The 26,223-nt window shown below is 37.0% G+C and overlaps 1 protein-coding gene across 1 annotated transcript in view; it reads left to right on the plus strand.

The window, feature by feature from the left end:
- The window catches only part of prdm2b (PR domain containing 2, with ZNF domain b), a 232,163-nt gene that overhangs the window by 185,213 nt on the left and 20,727 nt on the right, over positions 1–26,223 (plus strand). The window lies entirely within an intron of this gene.

Genomic DNA, 26,223 nt, shown 5'->3' on the forward strand with positions numbered 1-26,223 from the left:
AGAAAAGGAAACATTTTGAAAATAACGTAACATGATTGTCAATGTAATTGTTTTGTCACTGTTGTGAGTGATGAGTGTTGTTGTCATATATATATATATATATATATATATATATATATATATATATATATATACACACACACACATAAACATATATATACATATCTATACATATATATATATATATATATATATCATATCACATATATACACACACACATAAATACATACACACACATATATACATATACATACATATCTACATATATACACACACAGCTATTTCAGTATCAGTGCAATACGCTGCTTGTTAAAACGGATGACTCCCGCTCTTACGCAAGTCTGCGTGGATATTATGAACTATCAGATTTGTTCAAGTTCTATTTAAATTTTAAATAGAAGGAATTTTTATTTAGTCGACAGAAATATCTTTGGTAGGAATGGTAAAACAGACAGGAATATTATTCTGAATAAATCAACTCAAACCTTAAACAACTTATAATATTTTGCTCTCCATAAAAATTATCCTGTCTAAATTATACAAGTTAGAAATAAAGTAAACGTTAAAAGAACAAACATTCACATTTCTTTACTCTTATGTAATTTTATATAAAAATAAACTTAGATTTTAAATATCCCAAAAGATTTTGCTCTCCATAAAAATATATCCTGTCAAAATTATACAAATTCAAATATGAACATGCTGCATAACAAAACCTAGAAATATAAATAAAATGTGTTCTTTTCAGCAATAACAAATCAAATCATTCAGTTTCTTTGCTCATATGTCATTTTAGAGCTGGACGCCTGGCATCTTTTTGGCCACAGGTTCGTTTATGTTTGGTGTGAGGTTCTGTGTTGTGGAGATTCTCAGGATGGATTGCAGGTGCTCATCAGTGAGGCGACTCCTGTGTGCTGTTTTGTTAGTCTTTATCACTGAGAAGAGCTTCTCACACAGATATGTGCTACCAAACATGCACAAGGTTCGAGCCGCATGTAGACGGACTTTTTGTTCTTCAAAGTCACCAAAGCGCCGTGCAAACTCAGTGCGCCAGTTTATCAGCAAAGTGCGATTTGGGAACACCGTAGTGACGACTTGGTTTAACATTACTTGGCAACAGGGAAAGTGGGGCAAGGTGCACTGGTGCATTTGTGTCTCCCATAAAAGCAGCTTCACTTGAAATCACTTTGTGATTGTGCACGGGTTAAAACGTCCGCTGAAGTGTCAGATTCTTATTTAATTATGCTGCTTTCTGTATCTTCTGCATTGCATTCAGGTTAACCTGATGTTTTGTCTCATAGTGCCGCCTTAGATTAAATTCTGTAATTACAGCCACATTAGCTCCACAAATGAGACACACGGGTTCAGTAAACATATACTCAGCCTCCCATCGGTTTTTAAAGGCTCTATTTTCAGAATCAACTTTTCTCTTCAGCATCGTGTGAGCTAGCTTCGCAATAACTTGATTAACTCGGTAAGTGTTCGGCAAGGCAGCTGAAGCGCTGCATTATGGGATCTGTAGTTTATTGTGTTACCAGCGCTTCATATACCCGGCTTTAATAACAATAATACAGTATATAAAATGATCTCGGGCCGGATATAATTACACGGGCGGATGTGGCCCGCCCCTTGAGTTTGACACATATGGACTAAATAGAACTTGAAAAGATATATTTTTTCAAATGTGATCGCAATTCAGATAGAGTTGACGCGCACTACAGCCTGCATGCCTCAATAAGTCATCCTCCCTCGCTCTTACTTTTTACCGCTCATCTAATGAATACACTGAGTATGGCTTTACCAAAACAATCATTGATGGCTAATAAAGTATCCATTATTCGAGTATGTAGATCGGGTATATATATACATATATATATACCCGCGTATCGCAGGAGAAGTAGTGTGTTAAAAAGCTAGAAAAGAAAAGGGAACATTTTAAAAATAACGTAACATGACTGTCAATATACAGTATTTGTTTTGTGAGTGTTACTGAGTGTTGCTGTCATCAAGGATTTGATTATCATTATTTCTTTCAATCAGGTTCGTATTTGTAGGATGTGTTGTGTTCAAGTTACATTCCGTGTTTGTCAATCGCTGTAAAGATGACAGGTTTCATTCATCGATTCGCTTCTTACTGCATCAATAAACAGCTCGTCTTCTTCTTTATCTGAGACCTGACACACTGCATGCACGGTTTTTTACACTGTCTTCCTTTAGCGGACATTGACTTTTTCCAACGTGTGCTTTGTTTTGGATTTATGAATATGCTTGTATGTATCAGACGCTTCATATTTTTGCTGCCTTTTCAATTGTGTAATTCGGTTTTGTTCAGCTCTTTGGAACTGTTGCTTTTATCTGTGCACTCGCCAGTTCACGTGAGCCGCTCGGTGTACATGCATCGAAGTTTCCCAGCTGTGCTGGTGCCATCTCGTGCTATGTCCATGGCTGTATTTAATGTTACCTTAGTCCTGGCACTTAAAACTTTCTCTGCAGTTTCGCTGAGTTTGTGTCAAACACCACCCTGACCATCTCATCTTCCTCTCCATAAGCACAGTCCTTCACCCGTGAATATTTAGTGGAGTTTGCTATTGGATTGCCGCTGACGGACGGCCTTATATGGGCAGGCACTAAATTACAAACGCCAGCGGCAGCCTGTCTATGAACTTAATTTAAAGTGTAGGTTTACATCGTGCTTTGTTTCCGAAGTAGCAGAAGTCATGAATATGGTTGTATATGTCACTCGCTTGCTTCTTATTGTTTCGCTGCCTTCTCAATTATATAATGCATGTTTTCTTCAGCGCTTTTTTTAGGTCTTCCTGGTTTTCTATGTACTGCGTGATTACGTGGGAGGCGTGATGATGTCACCCGAAACTCCGCCCCCACGGCGTTGAAGCTCATCTCCATTACAGTAAATGGAGAAAACTGCTTCCAGTTATGACCATTACATGTAGAATTTCGATATAAAACCTGCCCAACTTTTGTAAGGAAGCTGTAAGGAATGAACCTGCCAAATTTCAGCCTTCCACCCACACGGGAAGTTGGAGAATTAGTGATGAGTGAGTGAGTGAGTGAGTGAGGGCTTTGCCTTTTATTAGTATAGATTACTGATAGTTGCACTATTACTTCAAGACTTCAAGGCCAGGTGCATTACACAGTATTCACCAAATTAAAATAAAATAAGTGCAACTTGACATCTTTACCAACTGAACCATCATTTAGGCAAACTGCATTAATATGGATCTTGCTTCAAGCTAAGCTATATACATAAATAATAAAACTGCAACTTGTATTTATAATGCTGTTTGTGGTATAGCCCTATGGAATCATATTAGGGCCACGGTGAAGAAAAAAAATACGGACACAGGGAAGAAAAAAAACAAACTATATGTTGAAAATAAAGTCGACATGTTGACTTGATTCTCGACATTTCCACTTTAATTTTACGCCTATGTCAAGATTTAAGGCAACATTTCCACTTTATTCTCGCCGTTTATTTTATAATTAAAGCAGAATGTCGTAAACTAAACTTCATCCTAAAATCAATGTTTAATTTACTAGATTTTCTCATACCCCGTCATAAGTTAATGCAACACATTAAATGCTTTGTGTTAAGTGTTCCCTGACCCAGTTGTTAATCACTATGCTTTTTAAAATGACTTCCTCCACACTAAGAGGCATGGCCAGCAATCACCGCACAGAATCCATTCACTTCATGATATTCTTGCTCTTTGGAAAATTTAGAATGCTAGGGTAAATACTTGATATCATTGTCATGATGAAATGCATTAAAGCAGGTATTAAACATATACGGTAGTGAGGCAGTAGTGCTGCTCCCTTGCAGTAAGGGGTCCTCAGGTGTATGTTCAGTGTAGAGAACTTTATGGCAGGTGTGACGAGCCAATAAAACTGGATGTATGATTGGGAAGGTTTAACTTAAATATTGTGTAATTGTTGGGTTTGTGATCTGGTAGTCGAAGACACGAACACAGAATTCAGTGGATGTTCTTCTGAGCGGGCTTTCTTTATTGCACGCGTGCGGTCTGTCTGACGTACCAAAACCCCAGTTCCTATCCTTCCTTTTTCTTTCTCCACATAACCAATCGCCACACGATAAACGTCTTTACGAATTTAAAATTAGTTATAAACTTAGCCCACGGAGTGTTCAGAACTTTAAAAATATCTTCATTATACATGTTTAATTATGCCATCCATTCAAAGTTGTGCCCATCCCAGCAAGCACTGTGTGCAAGACAGGAGTAAACCCACCAGACAAACATTCAAATTCAAGGCAGGGAACACCCGAGGCAGCAGTGCAACCTCCACACCGCCGTGACCCCAGATGATTAATATGTGCTTTAATGCATTTCATCATTAAAATTATATCAAGTATATATCTTAGCATTCTAAATGTTCAGAGAGCAGGAATATCATGAAGTAAATGTATTCTGTGTGGTGATTGCTGCTTGCACCTCCTTAGTACAAGAGGAAATCAGTTTTAGAAGCAAGTACCGATTTAACAAGGCTCGGGGAACACTTAACACAGAGCATTTAATGTGTTATATAACTTATGATGGGGTTTGAGAAAACCTAGTAAATTAAATACTCATTTTACGATGAAGTTCATTTGGTATTAAAATATAGGTGCATAAAAAGGAACTTCTCACCAAAAATTTTTTTTTTTTATAAAGTTTTTAGAAATACTTTTTAAAAAGCAGGTAAAATTCTGGTGTAATGAATATGTTTACAACAAAATTTTCATTACAACGAAGTATTTTTATGGTCTTGACAGTTTCCCCGTATGATGCGAGTCTATAGAAATCTCATTACTATGAAGTACATTCAGCAGATACATTCATTACAAAGAAGTGCCCAAAAGACCTGGAAATGCCTGAGTAAATCATCCACAGAGCAGTTAGTTCTGAGGCCGCAGCACAGTTGTGCACAACAATCCCCCAAACAGAAACCCTGCCTGATTGCTGTGTCTTGTGTATAGCAGAGTGGCAGATCACGCAACAATAAATAAGTGTGTGGTTCCTGTTACAAGCTGAATAAACCTAAAGTACTGAGACTAAGCCTCGTGCTTTGGGTTGCAAGACAGGGACTTCTAACGCGACCCCGATCTTTTATGATTTGCTTCTGTGTCGCTTCACTGCAGCACTATGAGCCTGCTATTGCCCTGACCCAGCAATGGACAAACAATCTTCCACAGCTTGTCGTTCCTGTTCGGATCTCAAAAGAGTTCAGAAACTTCACAATGTGAAGAAAAGGATGATTTGGTTCCAGATTGATAACTGTGCTGCCCACAACGTGCTTCTACATTTTAAATAATGTTCTCGTTGAATTCCTCCCACCCAATTGGACAGCAGTGCTTCATCCATTGGATTTGGGCATCATTCGCACCCTGAAAGTGTATTACCACAAGGCAATGCCAAGAAAAGTTCTCGTCAGCATAACTTGTACGCATAAGGAGATTAAAATTAACGCAAAAGTAGCTATTGAAATGATTGTAAATGCCTGGGCGCAAGTTAAAGAAAGCATTATAGTAACAAATACAGAATCTAATTACAACAAAATTTTCGTTACAACAAAATATTTTTTAGGTCCCTGGGAGTTCGTTGTAACAGAATTGTACCTGTACTTGCAGATGTATAAAATCTATTTTTTGTTTAAAATAACATTTATATAATTGAAAATATAGAAATAAAACACTTGGTATGACTTAATTTCCTTAAATGAAACAGTTTTCAATAAATATACTTGCAATTTGGCTTATGCATTCAGAATCCCATTTAAACCAATATTTCAAAAATAAATGTCATTTTAAAGTTTCAAAGTTTTTTCAGTTTCTGTGAGAGATGGAGAGTTTTTAATGGCAAAGCATCATGTCAATATCTGAATACAGAAGAATCTATTGCACCATCATGACTATTGTGTGGGTTTTTTTTTTTTTAATCTGTTTGTCAGTAATATTTAAAATTGGTTCAGCACAACAGATATCCTTGTCATTTGTTGGGGAACTGTTCAAACTGTTTTCCTTTTGCAGCAAAACAATTGGTTTCAATTGTGTGAAACTCTGTTCTTCCTTTGCAGTGTAATATGATTATTTATTTTTGTTTGTTTTGTTTTTTTTTGCCCCCCCTCAAAATATCTGGTAACCTTTTACCCCTGCAGATCGTTGCAAACTGCTGCATAGTTATTTGCTGTCAGGAGTTTGTGGTTAGATTTTCATGTTTTGAAACTGTATGTTCCTGACAGAATCTGTTTTATTGGCTAAACTAGGCATACTACAGCAGTACTTGCACATTGTCCTTCCTCCAGATTGTATAAAAGCCAGTTGAAGTCCAACAGCTAACTAGTCTGGAACTTTTGTTTTTCCACCTCACTTCTGCCTTTTAAGTCAGAATGAGCGATTATTCCTTTCAGTCATTGTTTATGTTCTCATGGAATTGCCCTTTCCACTGTCACTGAGTTTTTGATTTCATTTGCACATAAGACTGAAAGAAAAATACATTCTGCTCAGAGAGGGACTTGGGTTTCTTCAATAATTTTTTGTAAACTCATACACACTAACATTACATATGTCTGTGTTATCTGTGTGTGTGTATATATATGTGTGTGTGTGTGTATATATATATATATATATATATATATATATATATATATATATGTGTATATATATATATATATGTATATATATATATATATATATATCACGCTTGGGTCACAGATTTGCACAGAGACACAGAAGGTCGTAGAAAAAGAAGGATTTTTATTCAGACACCGCAAACGCATGAGCTTAAACGTGCTCCATGACAAGTCAGAGATGACAGTTCCGCTAGGAGCAGAGAGAGAGAGAGAAAAGCAAACAATCAATTCCAAAACTGACAGGCGCTGAGCAAGGCTTATAAGTCGGAGAGTACCGCTAGAGGCTTGTATTACGCTATAGTGCAAGGATAAGGAGCAATGTGTAGTCAGTGTTTCAGGGTTTGTGGTTTTCCCAGGGCGCCTGTCTCTATTTGGGGTGCGATCAGCCCTCCAGCTCACACCCTCCCCCTCAGCTTTATTCACATTCCTGTGAATCAAGCGACTCTCTGTACTAGGTTCATTTAGTCGTGATAACACGCTGCGTTGACGTGTTCAGAACCTGGTCGGTGCTTTACTGTGAAACTGTAAGGTTGTAAACCCAGAAACCATCTCATTAGACGAGAGTTTGTATCTTTCTGTCGGTACAACCACTGAAGTGGAGCATGATCAGTTACCAAAGTGAAGTTTCGTCCCCACAAGTAATAGCGAAGCGCTTCCACAGCCCACTAATTGCCAAGCATTCTTTCTCAATTGTAGAATAATTACGTTCCCTAGGAAGTAATTTCCTACTCAAATATGTGATTGGATGTTCTTCTCCATCAAAAATTTGTGACAGGACTGCACCCACACCAAATGCACTTGCGTCTGTTTGCAAGATAAAATCTTTTGTGAAATCCGGGTTCCTTAGAACCGGGTAAGAAGACAATGCTTTTTTTAAATCGTTGAAAGAACGTTCGCAATTTTCTGTCCACAAGATAGGTCGGTTTTTCTGCCTCTAGTAAGTTCTGTAAGAGGAGCAGCTCTATGTGCAAAATTTGGAATGAATTTTCTGTAGTAACCAGCGAGTCCCAGAAAGGCGCGTACTTGTTTCTGTGTCTCAGGTCTCGGATAAACAAGCATTTCTTCTATTTTCCTTAATTGTGGCCTAAGTAAACCCTTGCCCATAGAATAGCCTAAGTAATGAGTCTCGGACATGCCTAGTTTACATTTCTTAGGGTTAGCAGTAAGGCCAGCCTGTCTCAAGCTTTCAAGAACGGCTTGAAGCCGCTCTAAGTGTGTTTTCCAATCATTGCTAAAAATCACGACATCGTCAAGGTATGCCCCAGCATATTCAGAGTGAGGAAGTAGGATTTGATCCATCATACGCTGAAAAGTTAGAGGTGCCCGTGAAGACCAAACGGGAGTCTTGTAAATTCATAGAGTCCGTCAGGAGTCGCAAATGCCGTTTTCTCACAACTGCTAGCCTCTAAAGGCACCTGCCAATAGCCTTTCGTGAGATCTAGCGTGGAGATATAGCTCGCCTGACCCAGTTTTTCCAACAGTTCATTGACACGGGGCATGGGATAAGCATCGAATTTCGATACAGAAATCGATACAGAACCGAACCGTCTTGCTTTGGGACTAATACGACTGGGCTGCACCAGTCACTTTTACTTTCACGAATTACACCCAGTGTCAGCATCTTTTTTACCTCTTCACGCACAATATTTCGCCGCGCTTCCGGTATCCGTGGTACTGTGGTAATTTTATGTTTTGTAATGTTAGTCTTGCCTGGTAAATCTGAAAAGACATCAGTGTTCCGTTCTATCAAAGATAACAGTTCTGTCTTTTGCGTGTCAGTAAGATCGCTACCAATGGTAACATCGGTCTGAGAAACAGCAGCCAAGGAAGTGTTAACCTCTTGTCGGTCGTGCCATTCCTTCAAGAGGTTAATGTGTAAAATCTGGAATGGTTTGCGCCGGCCCGGTATTCTAACCTTGTAATTTACCGGACTCATACGCTCTTCAATAATGGCAGGGGCCCTGCCATTTAGCTAAGAATTTGTGTGGATCCGAGGGAACCAGTACCAAAACACGATCGCCAGGTTTGAACTCACGGAGCTTGCTGCGCCTATCGTAAAGACGCTTCTGAGTTTCCTGTTCTCGTTGTTGGTGTTCCACAGCAATAGAGGAAAGCATAGAAATTCTGTCTTGCAACGAAATTAGTCGATCTGCAAAGCTTGGACCTTAGCTGCTCTCTCGTTTCCTATCCATTCCTCACGCACCACATCCAGGATGCCTGCTGACGCCTGCCAATAACAACTCAAGGGACTCAAGCCAGTGGACGCCTGTGGTGATTCTCGCACGCTGCACAAAACAAAAGGTAGGACAGTGTTCCATGTTGTGGGATCATTATGAGCAACTCGCCTGATCATCTGTTTCAATGTTTTGTTAAATCGCTCGGTTAAACCATTCGTTTGAGGATGGTAAACAGTAGTACTCAATTTCTTAATAGCAAAGCTGTCACACAATTGTTTCATCACGCGAGAAGTGAAAGGTGTGCCCTGATCAGTTAAGATTTCTCTAGGGATACCAATACGAGTAAAAGTTTCACATAGTGCTTTGGCTACAGCCGAAGAGTTGGCCTTTTCAGCAATCATTTCTGGATATCGTGTCGCATAATCAACCAACACCAGCAAATATTGGTACCCATCCTTAGTCTTAGGTAATGGTCCCACAATATCTAATCCCACACGCTGAAAGGGAACTTCCAATATGGGCATAGGACAAAGGGGAGCCCGAGGAGGCTTATAAGCAGAGACGATCTGGCAGTCTGGACATGAAGTACAAAATCGTTCAACATCTTTTCCCATATTAAGCCAATAAAATCGTTTTGATAACCGGTCTCTAGTTTTGTCGGCACCGAGGTGCCCCCCCAAGATGTGTGAATGTGCCAGATGCAAAACAGTTTCCCTATGTGTTTCAGGTACCACCAGTTGTTCAATAAATTCCCCCTCCAAATGATCTGAGATCACTCTGAAAAGGCAACCGTCCTTTTCTATAAAGTGTGGTGTTTTCACACCCCGAATTTACTCTTGGTAATAAGAGTCATTATCAGGGCGAGCCTGTTTAAATGCATATTCGAATGACCTATCAGTATGCTGCAAACGCACAAAATCTGATTGTTCGTTAACGCTCGGTTTGTCCAGCCCATTCTGGAAGATTGTCGGGGGTGACCTCCTCCGTCTCGCTGGAGAGATCGGGTTCAATATCTAAGTTGGGCTCTAGATTTTCCCCGGCCGCTACCAGTTCTTTGTCTTGGTTTTCTTCTTCTTCTCCCCCCCACTAAGTTCATTAGTGGACTGGACTACTGGTCCCTTACATTTATTAATCAGTTTCGGAAAAAGGGCATTTCTCCGTCCTATGAGTAATGGCCAAGGGCACGAGTCCGAAACGGCAGACCAAACCTTAAAGTGGCGACCCCTATAAGTTAAAGGAAGAAGTAAAGTCTGATAATCTTTAATATCACCATGTACACAGCGTATTTTTACAGTCTCACAGTCTCTAAGGCATTGTTCATTAAGACAGTCTCGTCTCACAATACAAAGGTCACTTCGAGTCTAACAATGCTGAGATTTCTCTGTCCCCCAATTTCACCGGGATCAAAAAGCCATCTTTTCCATCCGGATATGTAATAGTTGAGCAACAAATCTCGGCCAGTCCAATCTCTATTGAATGAGCTGGAGACAAGCGACATTCTCTTGCCAAATGGCCGAGCTGATCACATCGGAAACATCTACGGTCGGCTCCGTTTCCGAAATATCCTCTGCGACGTCCACGTCGACGTGCTCTGTAGTGTCCACGGTCTCGTCGACCCGCTGTTGCCGCTGTCTCCCCAGAAACGGGCATCCCATCTACGACTGGATTTCCCGGGGTCCTACCTGAACCCATTAGATTTTCAGGTCCTGCAGCTTGTTTCTCCAAGCGGACTGTGAACCCTGTAATCGTCTGGACATAATCGTTAATGATTTAATATCTTGGTGTAGAAATTCATCTCTAAGAACTTCAGGTATGCCGGCAAGTAATATATTCACGACAACTGTTTCCATCACGTCTCCTTCAAACCAACAGTGCACTTTATGTATCAAATCTTGAATTTGGCGCACGGATTGGGTCATCCATGTTTAGTTTCCAGTCTAAGTGCATATGTTTTAGACTTCTGAAATAAGTCTTGACATCCATCTGTGCAACCACTCCTGGTACCACTTGTCACGCTTGGGTCACAGATTTGCACAGAGACACAGAAGGTCGTAGAAAAAAAGGATTTTTATTCAGACGCCGCAAACACATGAGCTTAAACGTGCTCCATGACAAGTCAGAGATGACAGTTCCGCTAGGAGCAGAGAGAGATAAAAGCAAACAATCAATTCCAAAACTGACAGGCTGCTAAGAAGGCTTATAAGTCGGTGGTACTGTGAGGCTTATATTACAGCGTTATAGTGCAAGGATAAGGAGCAATGTGTAGTCAGGGTTTGTGGTTTTCCCAGGGCGTCTGTCTCTATTTGAGTGCGATCAGCCCTCCAGCTCTATATATATATATATATATATGTATATATATATATATATATATATATATATATATATATATATATATATATATATATATATATATATATATATATATATATATATATATATATATACACACTAGCAGAATACCAAGCTTACTTGTGAGAAGTAGTAATGTTAAAAGTTATAGAAAAGAAAAGCAAACATTTTAAAAATAACGTTAAGATGATTGTTAATGTAATTGTTTTGTCATTGATATGAGTGTTGTTGTCATATCTTGTTATATATATATATATATATATATATATATATATATATATATATATATATATATATATATATATATATATATATATATATATATATATATATATATATATATATATATATATATATATATATAATATATATATAGATATATATATACTTAAAATAACTATTGACATGAGAAGTAAAAGAAACATTTTAATAATAACGTAACATGATTGACAATGTAATTGTTTTGTAATTGTCATGAGTGTTGCTGGCTCATATATATATATATATGTATATATATATATATATATATATATATATATATATAGCATACATTGGCATGAGAAGTAAAAAGAAAAGGAAACATTTTAATAATAACGTAAATGATTGATATATATATATATATATATATATATATATATATATATATATATATATATATACATATATATATATATATATATACACATATATGTATATATATACTATATACATATACATATATACTGTATATACACATATATATACATATCTATATATATATATATATCTATATATATATTAGGGGTGGGACTCGATTAAAAAAATTAATCCAATTAATTAGAGGCTGTGTAAGAATTAATCTTGATTAATCGTATGTAATCCTTGCGTAAATTTGCCCCAAATCGCAAATGTTTTTTTTTTATTATTTAAAACGGTTTTAGTGGGCTACAGAATCAAATAATAGACATGGACATGAATATTGTAAACTGAAGCTGTTTTAATTTCTGAAAAAAAGCTTTTTAAACTGCATTTGAATTCAAAACATAAACAAAAATATCATCCCTGGTTAAAATTGGGCAGACTTAAAAATAAAGTGGTAGTTTAAGTACTTTTAAGTACATTTTCAGAATAGTATTGTCTTTAAATAATAATAACCAAAATTTCACCATAAAGTGCAGTTTTTCTTCTTAAAAATAAGTCAGAAACATAAAAGGTAATTTGACCAGCTTACTCTTTAAACTCTGAGTAACATTAGCCAAAATTATTTTGTACATTAGGCTAAAACAGTGTGATCATTGAACATTTTGTAATTAGATGTATTTAGAATTACTAACGGTCACGGAAGTCCAATGATCCCCAGTAAGAGCCACAAAGTCCGCTTTCTGTAATGCATCTAATTTTGCTTGCTTTTCAGTGTGCACAAAACCATGCTTTTATCAAGGCTTCCTGGGTAGTCGAAATGATCAGTCGTAGGAACGCGCTTTATTCCGACTCTAACATTTTTGTAGCTGTGATGTGTGCATCAGTGTAATGGATGTACCAGGAAATCATGCATTGACAAAAGTTCCCGCTTGTTTGGAATTGAAAGTGTGATTAAATGCGCTATTTTTAACGCTGCTATGGAGTACATGCATCGCTTCTCAACTGTGCTTGTGCTAAGAAAGGAAAATTTTAAAAATAACGTAACATGATTCTGCTAACCTAATATTTTTCATACGTCCCAAAACCAAGGAGATGGGAAGGTAAAATGAATCGGGTAGCGCGTATATAGTCAGTACATCCCCTCTCGGGATCGAACCTCGAATGTCGGTTAGAGGCTTAAGACTCTTTGCGCCACCGCTTGTCTATGCTAAAGTATGTATTGTAGATCGGGCTATAGATATACATTTATATATATATATATATATATACCCGTATATCGCAGTGGAGAAGTAGAAGTTATGAAAAAGAAAAGGGAACATTTTAAAAATAGCATAACATGATTGTCAATATACAGTAATTGTTTTGTGAGTGTTATTGAATGTTGCTGTCATCAAGGATTTGATTATCATTATTTCTTTCAATCAGGCTCGTATTTGTACGATGTGTTCAAGTTACATTCCGTGTTTGTCAATCGTTGTAAAGATAAGAGGTTTCATTCATCGATTAGTTCCTTACTGCATCAATAAACAGCTCGTCTTCCTTTTATCTGTGATGTGACAAACTGCATACACGGGTTTTTTTTACGCTGTCTTCCTTTAGCGGGACATTCACTTTTTCCACCGTGTGCTTTGTTTCCACAGTAGCTGCATTTATGAATATGCTTATCAGACGCTTCATATTTTTTGCTGCCTTTTCAATTGTGTAATTCGGTTTTTGTTCAGCGCTCTTTGGAACTGTTGCTTTTTATCTGTGCACTGCATCAGTTCACGTGAGCCACTCGGTGTACTTGCATCAAGGTTCCTAGCTGTGCTGGTGCCATCTCGCGCTATGTCCATAGCTTTATTTAATGTTACCTTAGTCCTGGCACTAAAAACTTTCTCTGGCAGTTTCGCTGAGTTTGTGTCAAACACCACCTGACCATCTCTCTCCTCTCCATAAGCACAGTCCTTCACCCGTGAATATTTACCGTGCAGTTTGCTTTTGATTGCCGCTGACGGATGGCCTTATATGGGCAGGCACTAAATTACAAACGCCAGCGGTAGCCTGTCTATGAACTTAATTTAAAGTGTAGGTTTACATCGTGCTTTGTAAAAAAAAAACCCGTGCATGCAGTGTGTCAGGTCTCAGATAAAGAAGAAGACGAGCTGTTTATTGATGCAGTAAGAAACGAATCGATGAATGAAACCTGTCATCTTTACAACGATTGACAAACACGGAATGTAACTTGAACACAACACATCCTACAAATACGAACCTGATTGAAAGAAATAATGATAATCAAATCCTTGATGACAGCAACACTCAGTAACACTCACTAAACAAATACTGTATATTGACAGTCATGTTACGTGTATTTTTAAAATGTTCCCTTTTCTTTTTCTACCTTTAACACACTACTTCTCCGCTGCGATACGCAGGTATGTATGTATGTATGTATGTATGTATGTATGTATGTATGTATGTAGCTCTACATACTCGAATAATGGATACTTTATTCGCCATCAATGATTGTTTTGGTAAAGCTATACTCAGTGTATTCATTAGATGAACGGTAAAAAAGTAAGAGCGAGGGGAGGATGACTCATTGAGGCATGCAGGCTGTAGTGCACGTCAACTCTATCTGAATTGCGCGATCACATTTGAAAAAACATATCTTTTCAAGTTCTATTTAGTCCATATGTGTCAAACTCAAGGGCCACGGGCCACATCCGAGATCATTTTATATACTGTATTATTGTTATTAAAGCCCGAGTATATGAAGCGCTGGTAACACAATAAACTACAGATCCCATAATGCAGCGCTTCAGCTGCCTTGCATCAGGGTAACCTGAATGCAATTCACAAGATACAGAAAACAGCATAATTAAATAAGAATCTGACACTTCAGCGGACGTTTTAACCCGTGCACAATCACAAAGTGATTTCAAGTGAAGCTGCTTTTATGGGAGACACAAATGCACCAGTACACCTTGCCCCACTTTCCCTGTTGCCAAGTACTGTTAAACCAAGTCGTCACTACGGTGTTCCCAACACGCACTTTGCTGATAAACTGGCGCACTGCGCACTGAGTTTGCACGGCGCTTTGGTGACTTTGATGAACAAAAAAAGTCCGTCTACATGCGGCTCGAACCTTGTGCATGTTTGGTAGCACATATCTGTGTGAGAAGCTCTTCTCAGTGATAAAGACTAACAAAACAGCACACAGGAGACGCCTCACTGATGAGCACCTGCAATCCATCCTGAGAATCTCCACAACACAGAACCTCACACCAAACATAAACGAACTTGTTGCCAAAAAAAGATGCCAGGCGACCAGCTCTAAAATGACATATGAGCAAAGACAACTGAAAGATTTGATTTGTTATTGCACTTAAGAGCGGGAGTTATCCGTTTTAACAAGCAGCGTATTGCACTGATACGAAATAGCTGTGTGTGTATATATGTAGATATGTATATATATGTTTATATATGTGTGTGTGTGTATATATGTGTTTATATATATATATGTATATATATATATATATATATATATATATATATATATATATATATATATATATATATATGTGTATATATATATATATATATATATATATATATATATATGTATATATATATATATATATATATATATATATATATATATATATATATATATGTATATGTGTATATGTATATGTGTATATATATATATATATATATATATATATATATATATATATGTATATGTGTATATGTGTATATATGTGTATATGTATGTGTATATATGTGTGTATGTATGTATATATGTGTGTGTGTGTGTTTGTGTGTGTATGTATGTATATATGTATGTATGTGTATATATATATATATATATATGTGTGTGTGTGTGTGTGTGTGTGTGTGTATGTATGTATGTATGTATGTACACAAGTTCGAAGCTATTTCAGTATGTGCATAAGATGTCTGTTTAGTAGTGATGCCCTGATCAATCTGCCAATTCAAAAGACTTGATCAGTAAATTGGCCAATCACAAAACTGCATCTGCTTTCCTAAGCTCTTTTGAGCCAGGTATTATTGTAGTTGAGTGTGCATCACAAACATCCTATAAACAGAAAAGTCAATTCTTGTCAAAGAGCGAGATTGCAGACCAATGTATTAGCATCCATATTAAAGTGGAGTAATAAACTGAGAAAATGGAATAGGAGGGGTCATCCAGTACCATGAGACAAACATCAAGAAAACCTACTTTAATAAATTCAGACCTTTTTACTTTGTCCTTTAATTAAAACAAACAGTGCTTGCCAGACTTTGCATGGTGAGTGACCTTGTTTTAAGTATAGTAGATTACATTTCCAATTATTAAAAGATAAAGAATTTGAGATTGCTGCTAAGTAAACAATAGGCTTATTAGCTTAACTGCAAAATTTCTGTTTCACTTGTAAACTTGCTAAGCATATTAGTCATGTATCTTGATAAATATCTTATGAACATTTGATAGATGTGTGACTTTTTTAAAAGATTTGTACTGTTTATCTGCATGTGTCATGCAGTACAAGTTTTGGTAAGAAACAAGTACTGCATACAGTGGCGTGCAAAAGTATTCAGTCCCCTTGAATGGCATCATTTTCTGCATGTCAGAAGATTTGTACACAATTATCCATTCAGTATTTTTAATGTGAACTCTTATACAGTTAACAATACATTTCCAAAGTCAGAATAAACCACTTTCTATAGATATTTAACTTTTTAGTTTTTGTTGGTCAATTAGTGCTTGCATAGGTATCTAAACCTCTGTGTTTTGGAAGCTCCAGGTTTACACAAATGATAAATCGCAAATGACAAAGGTGACAGTCATGTGACCATAATTAGATACTACTTTTGTGTCCTTTATTTCTTTGCATGTTTAAAGTGCTCTTTTTAAGGGTCATAGTCTTTGTTGGACAAGAACTTCAAAAATGAGGACAAAGGAGTATTGTGCTGAGGTGAGAAACAAAGTCATTGAAATTCACAAGTCAGGAATTGGCTACAAAAATCAGAGTCTGAATGTTAAGCACTGTTGGATCCATCACAAGAAACTGAAAAGTTCATTACTGCACCAAACTTTTTGATAGAACGGGCCATTCCTCATAACTAAACATCAGAGCAAGATGTCGACTACTGAGAGAGGCTACTAAAAATCCAACTGTCACCGTTCAGAAATCTGCAGTGCTCTCTGACTGAATCTGGTGTGAAGGTGCATGGGTCCACAATTTTAAGAGCTCTTCACAAAACAGGCCCCCAAAAGAAGCCATTGCTTAAGAAGGTCCACATAAAAGCATGTATGTCATTTGCTATAAAGCATAAGAAAGACCCAGCAAAAATGTGGGAGAAGGCTTTCTGGTTTGATGATACTAAAGTAGAACTTTTTGGCTTGACCTGAAAATAGGTATGTGTGGCATAAAACTAACATTGCCCATGCCTCAAAAAAAAACCACCATACCTGCAGTGAAATATATTACTGGCAGCATCATGCTAAATGGGATGCTTTTCATGTGCTGGGACTGGGGATCTTGTCTGGGTTCAAGGGACATTGGATGGACACATGCCACACAATGTTGCAGGAGAACTTGTTCCAGTCTGCTATGAACCTATGGCTCAGGAGAAGATTCATCTTTCAAACTAAACATTGACCCTAAGAATAAGGCCTAAGCGACACTGCAATGGCTCAGAAAGAGAGGGGTGAATGTTTTGGAATGGCCAAGTCAAAGCCCTGATCTTTAACCCTATTGAGAATCTGTGGCACAACTTTAAAAATTGCAGTACAGAGGCATTATTCCACTAACCTAGAGGATCTCTATAAATTCTGCCAAGAAGAGTGGGGAAGATTCACCCCTGTACAATGTGCAGAACTGGCTGTTCTTGTGGCAAAAGGGTTCTTGATGAAGTTTTAAAGGCTTAAATACTTACGCAAACACTAACTTTTGAGTTTGTGTGTTCAGTTAAATATCTACAGAAAGTAGTTTATTTTGACTTTGGAAATGTACCTTTACAGCATAAGAGTTCATATTTAAAAATACAGAATGGATAAATCTGTACAAATCTTTTGTCATGCAGAAAAGTAGGACTTTTTTTTCTAGGAAATTGAATACTTTTTTCATACCACTGTAATTTAAAAGGTAGTCTATTTCTGATTGGCACCTCAAGAATTAAAGTCTAGCAGATAACGAAAGAAAAAAAAAAACACCTGTATAGATACATATTTTAACAAATGTACAGAGAGACATAATGAAAATCTCTCTCTATATATATATACTGTACGAGGTATGGCAGAAAAGTAATGAGACTGGCAACACTGCAAGCGATCTGGCAATGCTACACTGTTGTTTTTGATAGAGCACGTGTATCAGTACCCTCTCATAGCTCAGTGCGAGTTTCAACTCCTTCCGTTAACTACGTGATTTTTGTGACTCCTATTAGCGAAGGTGTGTTTTTGGTTGTGCGTCACACAAAATGGAACAGCGGAATTTGGAGCAACGTTGTGCCATTAAATTTTGTGTTAAGCTTGGAGAATTGGCAAGTGTGACGTTTGAAAAGTTAAAACAGGCCTATGGGGAACATTCTTTATCCCGAGCTCAAGTTTTTCGCTGGCACAAATAATTTTTGGAAGGCAGAAAACACGTTGAAGATGAACACCGTTCAGGGAGGCCTTCAACTTCGAAAACCAATGAAAACATCGAACGTGTGAACAGTCTTGTGAGATCAGACCGTCGTTTAACATTAAGAATGTTGAGTGAACAATTAAATTTGAACAGATTTACCGTTCATCAAATTTTGACTGAACATTTGCACATGCGAAAGGTCTGTGCCAAAATGGTGCCGAAAAACCTCACAATTGAGCAGAAGGACAATCGAAAAAACAAGTGTCTTGATGATCTTGACAGAATCGCTAATGGGCAAGATTTCTTTAGTCGTGTGATCACAGGTGATGAATCATGGGTTTTTGAATACGATCCTGAGACCAAGAGGCAAAGTCAGGAGTGGCACACTGCAAACTCGCCTCGACCAAAGAAAGCTTGAATGAGCAAATCGAAGATCAAATCAATGCTGATTTGTTTTTTTGACAAAAGGGGAATCGTCCACAAAGAATTTGTTCCTCCAGGACAAACTGTCAACCAAGTTTTTTATAAAGACGTCCTTGAAAGGCTCAGAAAAAGGGTCATTCGGTGAGACCAGACATTGCAGACAAATGGATGCTCCATCATGACAATGCCCCATGTCACACTGCCCTCTCCATAACAGAATTTTTGACCTCCAAAAGGCATTCCTGTGGTTCCCCAGCCCCCTTATCCCAGATCTAACTGTATTGAGGGAAACGGAAGAAAATCAAGCATGCAATGTCACGGTTTGGGGTTAGTGAGACATGAATAACCCATGCATAAGAACAGTAAACCCATAATGAGCAGAGCAAGAGCAGGTAATAAGAGTATGGACAGGCACAAAATGACAGAGACAGCATCTGAGATTAAGAACAATATATACATTATCTAAACCTGTTTTTCAGGACAGGATCACAGGAAATCTGGAGCCTACCCAAGCAGGTTTGGATGCAAGGCAGGAAAAATCCCTGGTATGCAATATGAATGATATGACTGATGTTAAGAGCAAAAAGAATGACATTTCAACTATCTGTTTTGAGAGAGAAACAGTGAAAAAAATGAGCACAAACATTATAAAACATAATTCTGCTACTGGAATATTTTCACAATACTGTAGGTATTTTGATCTGTAAATGTTAAATAAAAAAGAGAAATTAATAAATATAGCATAAATACAAAAACAATTAGCTTTTCATCACTTGGCAGACTTTTTTTTTTCTTTACCTACCTGTAGTTCAGTAGAGACATTGCCAACTCAGGAATTTTACAGGGTTTGTGTTGATTTGTTTTTAAACGTTTTTAATGCAAACGTTATTGGGCAGCAACAATATGCTGATCTTGTATGATAACCTTGTCAGTCTCTTGATCAATGCCGTTTTTATTTTCAAAAATTTGGGAGTGGTCTCCTCTACACTTGTACTCAGATATGGGGATGGATATTTGAGGAGTAAATAGCAAGACTGATTATATTATGTACATTAAAGAACCATCAATAACAAATCAAATTAATAATGTATTGAACAATTATTATAAAGTAACATTGAATAAATTAGACTCTGCAGCTGCATGAATAAAAAAATAACAAGTATGTGTTTAGGTAAAGTAACACTTTCAGTTGATGTATTTGGCCCAAAAGTTAATGCAGATTTTAGTGCTTGGCGGCATTCAAAATTCTATATCACGGTATTTTTAAAAAAATATATACCGGTTTCACGATATTCAACGGTATTTTTTTTCCCATGCATAAGTGGATGTTAACCACATTTTCCACTGCAATTACTGCAGTAGACTGGCAAAGAATAACCTATTCCACTGTCATTTTAATTGTACATTGTACAAAAAAACATTTTAATGTGCACACGAGTATTAATATAGGTTTGCATGGCCCCATAAAATAATAGTTTTCAAGGGGGTGGCACTAATGAAGAGAAGGAATCGCATTGCATGACAGTTGCAGTAAAAATATAGAACCTTTTTATTGAACAAATTTTGCAAACAACTTAAACTAACATTTTGACAACATATTTTCAGCCATCCAAAGAGGCATTTAGACTTTAGTAAAATATCCATAGGTGCTTGTCAAAAGTTGTGTTGCACTGAACATGTCTTAGAAAAGGAATAAATAGTCACTATTTTTTGTAAACCAACTACGCTTTCTGTTAATCTTAACAATCTCTGTCCACTGACACGTTTTTAAAGTGACTTTTTAAACAACTTTACCATAGCTAAACTGCATAATTAAACTAATAAATAAATGACAATAAAATAAATAGTGCAACTTCCAGTAATAATACTATTACTTCAAGCCCAGGTGCATTACACAGTATTCACCAAATAAAAATAAAATAAAACAAGTGCAACTTGGTGATGACATCTTTACCAGCTGAACCATCATTTAGGCAAATTGCATTAATATGGATCTTGCTTCAAGCTAAGCCTATATACATAAATAATAAAACTGCAACTTGCATTTATAATGCTATTTGTGGTATAGCCCTACGGAATCGTATTAGGGCCACAGTGAAGATGAAAACATGCGGACATGGAAGAAAAAAAAACTGTCGAGAATAAAGTTGACATGTTGACTTTGTTCTCAACATTTCCACTTTATCCTCATAGTTTATTGTATAATTAAAATAGAATGTTGTAAATTAGACTTCATCTTAAAATGTATATTTAATTTACTAGATATTCTCAAACCCCGTCATAAGTTATGTAGCACATTAAATACTTTAAGTGACCCTGTTTCTAATCACTATGCGCTTCTTAAACTGACTTCCTCTACAGTAAGAGGAGGCACAGGCAGTGATCACCACACAATACGTTCACTGCATGATATTCATGCTTTTTGAAAATTTTAGAATGCTAAGATATATCCATTAAAGCAGGTATTAAACATGCACGATAATGTGGCGGTAGTGCTGGTACGAGCAATACATACACTGGCGGGGTCAATATAACAAAACAAAGCCCCACATCCTACGTGACTTTGAAAGGAAACTGAAGCACATCGAGTAAAACCACCAGAAAAACATGTAAATTCAAGGCATGGAACACCCGAGATCCCCTTGCTGCAAGGCAGCAGTGCAACCTCCACGCTACTGTGCCCCCACATGATTAATACATGCTTTAATGCATTTCATCATGAAAATTATATCAAGTATTTATCTTAGCATTCTAGATGTCCAGGGAGCAGGAATATCATGAAATTAATGTATTCTGTGTGCTGCCCGCGCCTCCTGTTGGTGCAAGAGGAAGTCAGTTTAAAAAGCATGTAGCGGTTAACATGGCTCAGGGGAACACTTAACACAAAGCATTTAATGTGCTACATAGCTTATGACGGTGTTTGAGAAAATCTAGTTAATTAAATATTTATTTTAAGATGAAGTCTAGTTTACGATGTTCTACTTTAATGACAAATTACGAGAATAAAGTCAACATCCCGATTTTGATCTCAACATAAACAGCGCAATTAAAGTGGAAATGTCGAGAATAAAGTCAACATGTCGTCACACTATTACACAGTACCTAGGTATATTACACAGTATTGAAAAAAAAATAAAACAAGTACAACTCGGCTTGCAATATTATCCAGTAGTATAGAAACAGTATTCACAGATTTGAACATAATGGTCCACATCTGACCTTTTTAAAACCAAAGTATCTACAGGCAACAGACGTGAATCCTTCTTTTTTTTTGGCAAAAGTTCTTCTGTGTCATCATGTTCAACTTTATCGTATGTTGCAGCTTCAGTTTTGGAATGTGTTCTGTCCATTTTCACTGCGCAGTACCTCCACTAATGCATGTACTCGACTGCATGCATTTTGTAGAGGTGTAGCAGTGAAAAATGCCCCCCTCCCCCTAAACAGTTTCCCGCTACGCCATGTTCTGAATGTTTAGGCAATTTTAAACTGGTGTTGCGGTATAAGAGAAATCCATATCATAACAAAAATAATAAACGGTTTTCGGTATAACCTGGTATACCGCCCAGCTCTAACAGATCTACAATTTTGGTGTAATAAACACATGCCAAATTTCATCCATCTGTCTAGCTATGTTTTTGAGTTATGTTTATACACACACATAATTCCAAAAACTGGTATTTTCACACTCTGGGAGGTCTAAAACATTAAGATTCATTAATCTCGAGGTCAAATTTTTTTCATGATTACTATACTTTGTCTGTACTTCGTTTGAAGTGGCAGGTGAATTACTGTCAACAAAAAGCAGGCACCTGAGAAATAAACTGAAACGTTACTCGTGATTTTTCTGTCCATATGGTAAAGTTTTTGTCGACCAGCACATTCCAGTTTCAGGCATTTGCATAGCATCTTGATATACAAGTGTAAAGAAAGGAGGCATGTAAATCACTTTGTGTTCCTTTATGCATGTATTCAGGGTGTTCTGTCACTGCAAATGCTGAACACTCACCAGCTGCCATTAACTGACTTGATATTTGTGGGCGGCTCGTGGTGGATGACTTTCATTTTTAGAGTTAAAATTTATAAGGGTTAAAAACTAACAGCAAGAATATTCATTTTAAAACGAAAGCTGAAATTTATTTATTTATTTTTTAAATTATTTCATTTCAGTTAGTTTTTCCAGCTACTTTAATAGTTTAGTTTTTCATTTTGGTTTTATTTCAGTTTAAGCAAATGTTGTTTTTAATAATTGTTTTGATTTTCATTTTCATGAACTATAATAACCTTGATAGAGAGAGAGATTTTCATTATATATGTCTCAGTATATTTGTTAAAATATGCGTCTATACAGGTTTATTTTTTCTTTTATTATCTGCTAGATTCCTCTCACCTTTCATTCATGTGAATACTTTTGTCAGACAGTTCCTGCGCTTTCAGCTCTTAATTTTTTACGATTTCCTCAATTTAAGTTCCCAATAAAAGACTTCTGTCCAAATCTTATTGAAGAATTTCATCCCGAAGGGTTATGAATGAAAGAAATGAGTACACAGGCAATCCTAGCACCAAACGAATTAATGTGAAAATTGTTGATCGGTTAAAAGGCAAATGGTTTAAATCCGTATCAATAGACTCTGCTGAAACATTTGGTGGTGATGGTGTGGAAGATGAAAACATCAATTTGTAATATCCCGCAGAATATCTACAACCATTAACACCATCTGGTCTTCCACCGGCCAAATTACTGTTGAAAGAACGATGTATGATAATGTTATTGTGTAAATAGGTCAAGATTAGTTGTATTCAAAATTGGTCGAATAATTCTGATGTAAAACTTTAACAGGCGACCAATAAAGGTAATGTAATAATCTTCCGTGGATAACACCAAAGGATATCTTGACATGCCATTAGTATTAAAACATTTACAGTTTCCTGCTAGAATAGCTTTTGCTATGACCATTAACAAATCACAGGGACAAACATTCGAAAAAGTCAATTTGTTTATTATAGAGAAAGAAATGATTCTCGCTCACGGGCAGTTATACGTTGCATTATCATGATGAAACTCCAAACACGGAATCGAAATTCAATGAGATATTGACGAAAAGTTCATTCCAAATATTATTTTTACTGACGTTTTACAGTCAAAGTGTAAGTTTAAAAAGTATTTGCGTTATAAGTTCAAAGCCAAACAGAATGAAAATGATGCAACGAATACCTCTAACGCAACATAAAACATAATTTTCTTTCAATTTATTATGTTTTACTATTTTTTACTGTGGTTTATTACTCACTGTAATGTAAAATAGTTCTATTGTGCATATGTAATAATTGCCATGAAAATAACAATTTGTTGAAATTGTACATCCACTTCCCCATATGCGAACGGCAGAGCCGCAAAGTGGCTAGCACGTAGCGCCTGCCCGGGGGTTGATGAGTAGGGGCCAGAGCCCTCTAGTAATATAATATTACAGAGAGAGAGAAATGGTGAAAATTTAGAGAATAGTTTTCACCCTTTGTCAAACAATATTTACTTTTGTTTTAATTAAGCTTGTTTCAGGTAAGTATATTACAGAAGACATTAAACAATATGACTGCTTGTATTTGAGAATAATTTTATTTCTTCTATGCTAATAAAAGGCAAAGCCCTCACTCACTCACTCATCACTAATTCTCCAACTTCCCGTGTGGGTGGAAGGCTGAAATTTGGCAGGCTCATTCCTTACAGCTTCCTTACAAAAGTTGGGCAGGTTTCATTTCGGAATTCTACGTGTAAAGGTAATAACTGGAAGCTATTTTTCTCCATATACTGTAATGGAGTTGAGCTCAAAATCCATGGGGGGGCGGAGTTTCGTGCAACATAATCACGTGAACGGACTATCAACGCAGTACGTAGAAAACCAGGAAGAGCTCCAAAAAGCGCTGAAGAAAACATGCATTATATAATTGAGAAGGCAGCGAAACAATAAGAAGCGAGCGAGTGACATATACTACCATATTCATGAGTGCTGCTACTTCGGAAACAAAGCACGGTGTAAACCTAATGTTTAAATTAAGTTCATAGACAGGCTGCCGCTGTCGTTTGTCATGCCCACGGGTAATGCGGGATACAAGTTTAATGAGAGGACGCAGGATATAAACGAGAGTTTTGAGCACTTTGTAACTAAGTTAAAATTGCAGGTGAAGGGCTGTGCTTATGCAAATTCCGAGAGACCGTGTTTGTGGGGGATTGACAGTTAAGGTGGGTGGGGTGGAGTCATGTCCTCATCTCCCCTCCCATTCACCTCATTTCGCTGTGAGCTGAGCTCCGCAGCTAACAGTTTTACAGAAGTGACTTTGTGACACTGCTACCAAATACTCGCAGAAAAATCCACAAGTTAATACACACGCTGTCTCTAGAGTTTCTCCACACTGAATCCTCCAGGCACTACTTACAAAAGGTTACATTGACAATCGTGTTACGTTATTTTTAAAATGTTTTCTTTTCTTAGCACAAGCACAACTGAGCAGCTTCGATGTATGTCCTCCATAACGCGTTAAAAAATAATGCATTTAATCACACTTTCAATTCCAAGCAAAGGGGAACTTATGTCAATGCATGATTTCCTGGTACACCGATTTACATTGATCAGCGCTTCCCGATACATTTTACCCTCGCACTCCCTTGGTTTGAGAAGAAGTATAGTAAATATGAGGTTAACACAGAAAAACAGATCACCAATTGAATCTTTCTGAATAATCGATTCGCCATCAATAATTGTTTTGGTAAAGCCATACTCGGTGTAATCCTCCTTCCATTTTATAAATTTCCCACCACTAGCCATGATTAAATGAACGGTAAAAAAGTAAGAGCGGCGAGGTGACTTATTCAGGCAGGCAGGCGACAGCTCAATAGCTCGAATTTGGATATAAGTAGGTTCTATTTAGTCCCCAGAAATATCTTTGGTAGGAATGGAAGTTGAATTTAGTCTTTAAATTTCTATGGTAAAGAAAGTTATGCAATGATGACTAAGTTTAACTATATAAAGTTAAAACTTGTATATATAAAGTCATTCCTGAATATATAAAGTCAAAACTTCAATATATAAAGTTAGCGTCGGAATATACAAAGTCAGCGCTGGAATATCCATCCATTTCCCAACCCGTTGAATCCGACCACAGGCTCACGGGGGTCTGCTGGAGCCAATCCCAGCCAACACTGGGCACAAGGCAGGAACCAATCCTGGGCAGGGCACATACATCATTTTCAAAACATTAACCGAACAGTGTTTTTTTAATTTATTTTTCTGAATACGTTTTTGTTAACTTAGTTCAGTTCAGAGTCGTTTCAATCAATATATTTTGACTTTGACTTTATATATTCAAGTTTTGAATGTATATATTCCAGCGCTGA

Source organism: Polypterus senegalus, chromosome 6 (genome assembly GCF_016835505.1).
Source record: "Polypterus senegalus isolate Bchr_013 chromosome 6, ASM1683550v1, whole genome shotgun sequence".
In the NCBI taxonomy this organism is placed as follows: Eukaryota; Metazoa; Chordata; class Cladistia; order Polypteriformes; family Polypteridae; genus Polypterus; species Polypterus senegalus.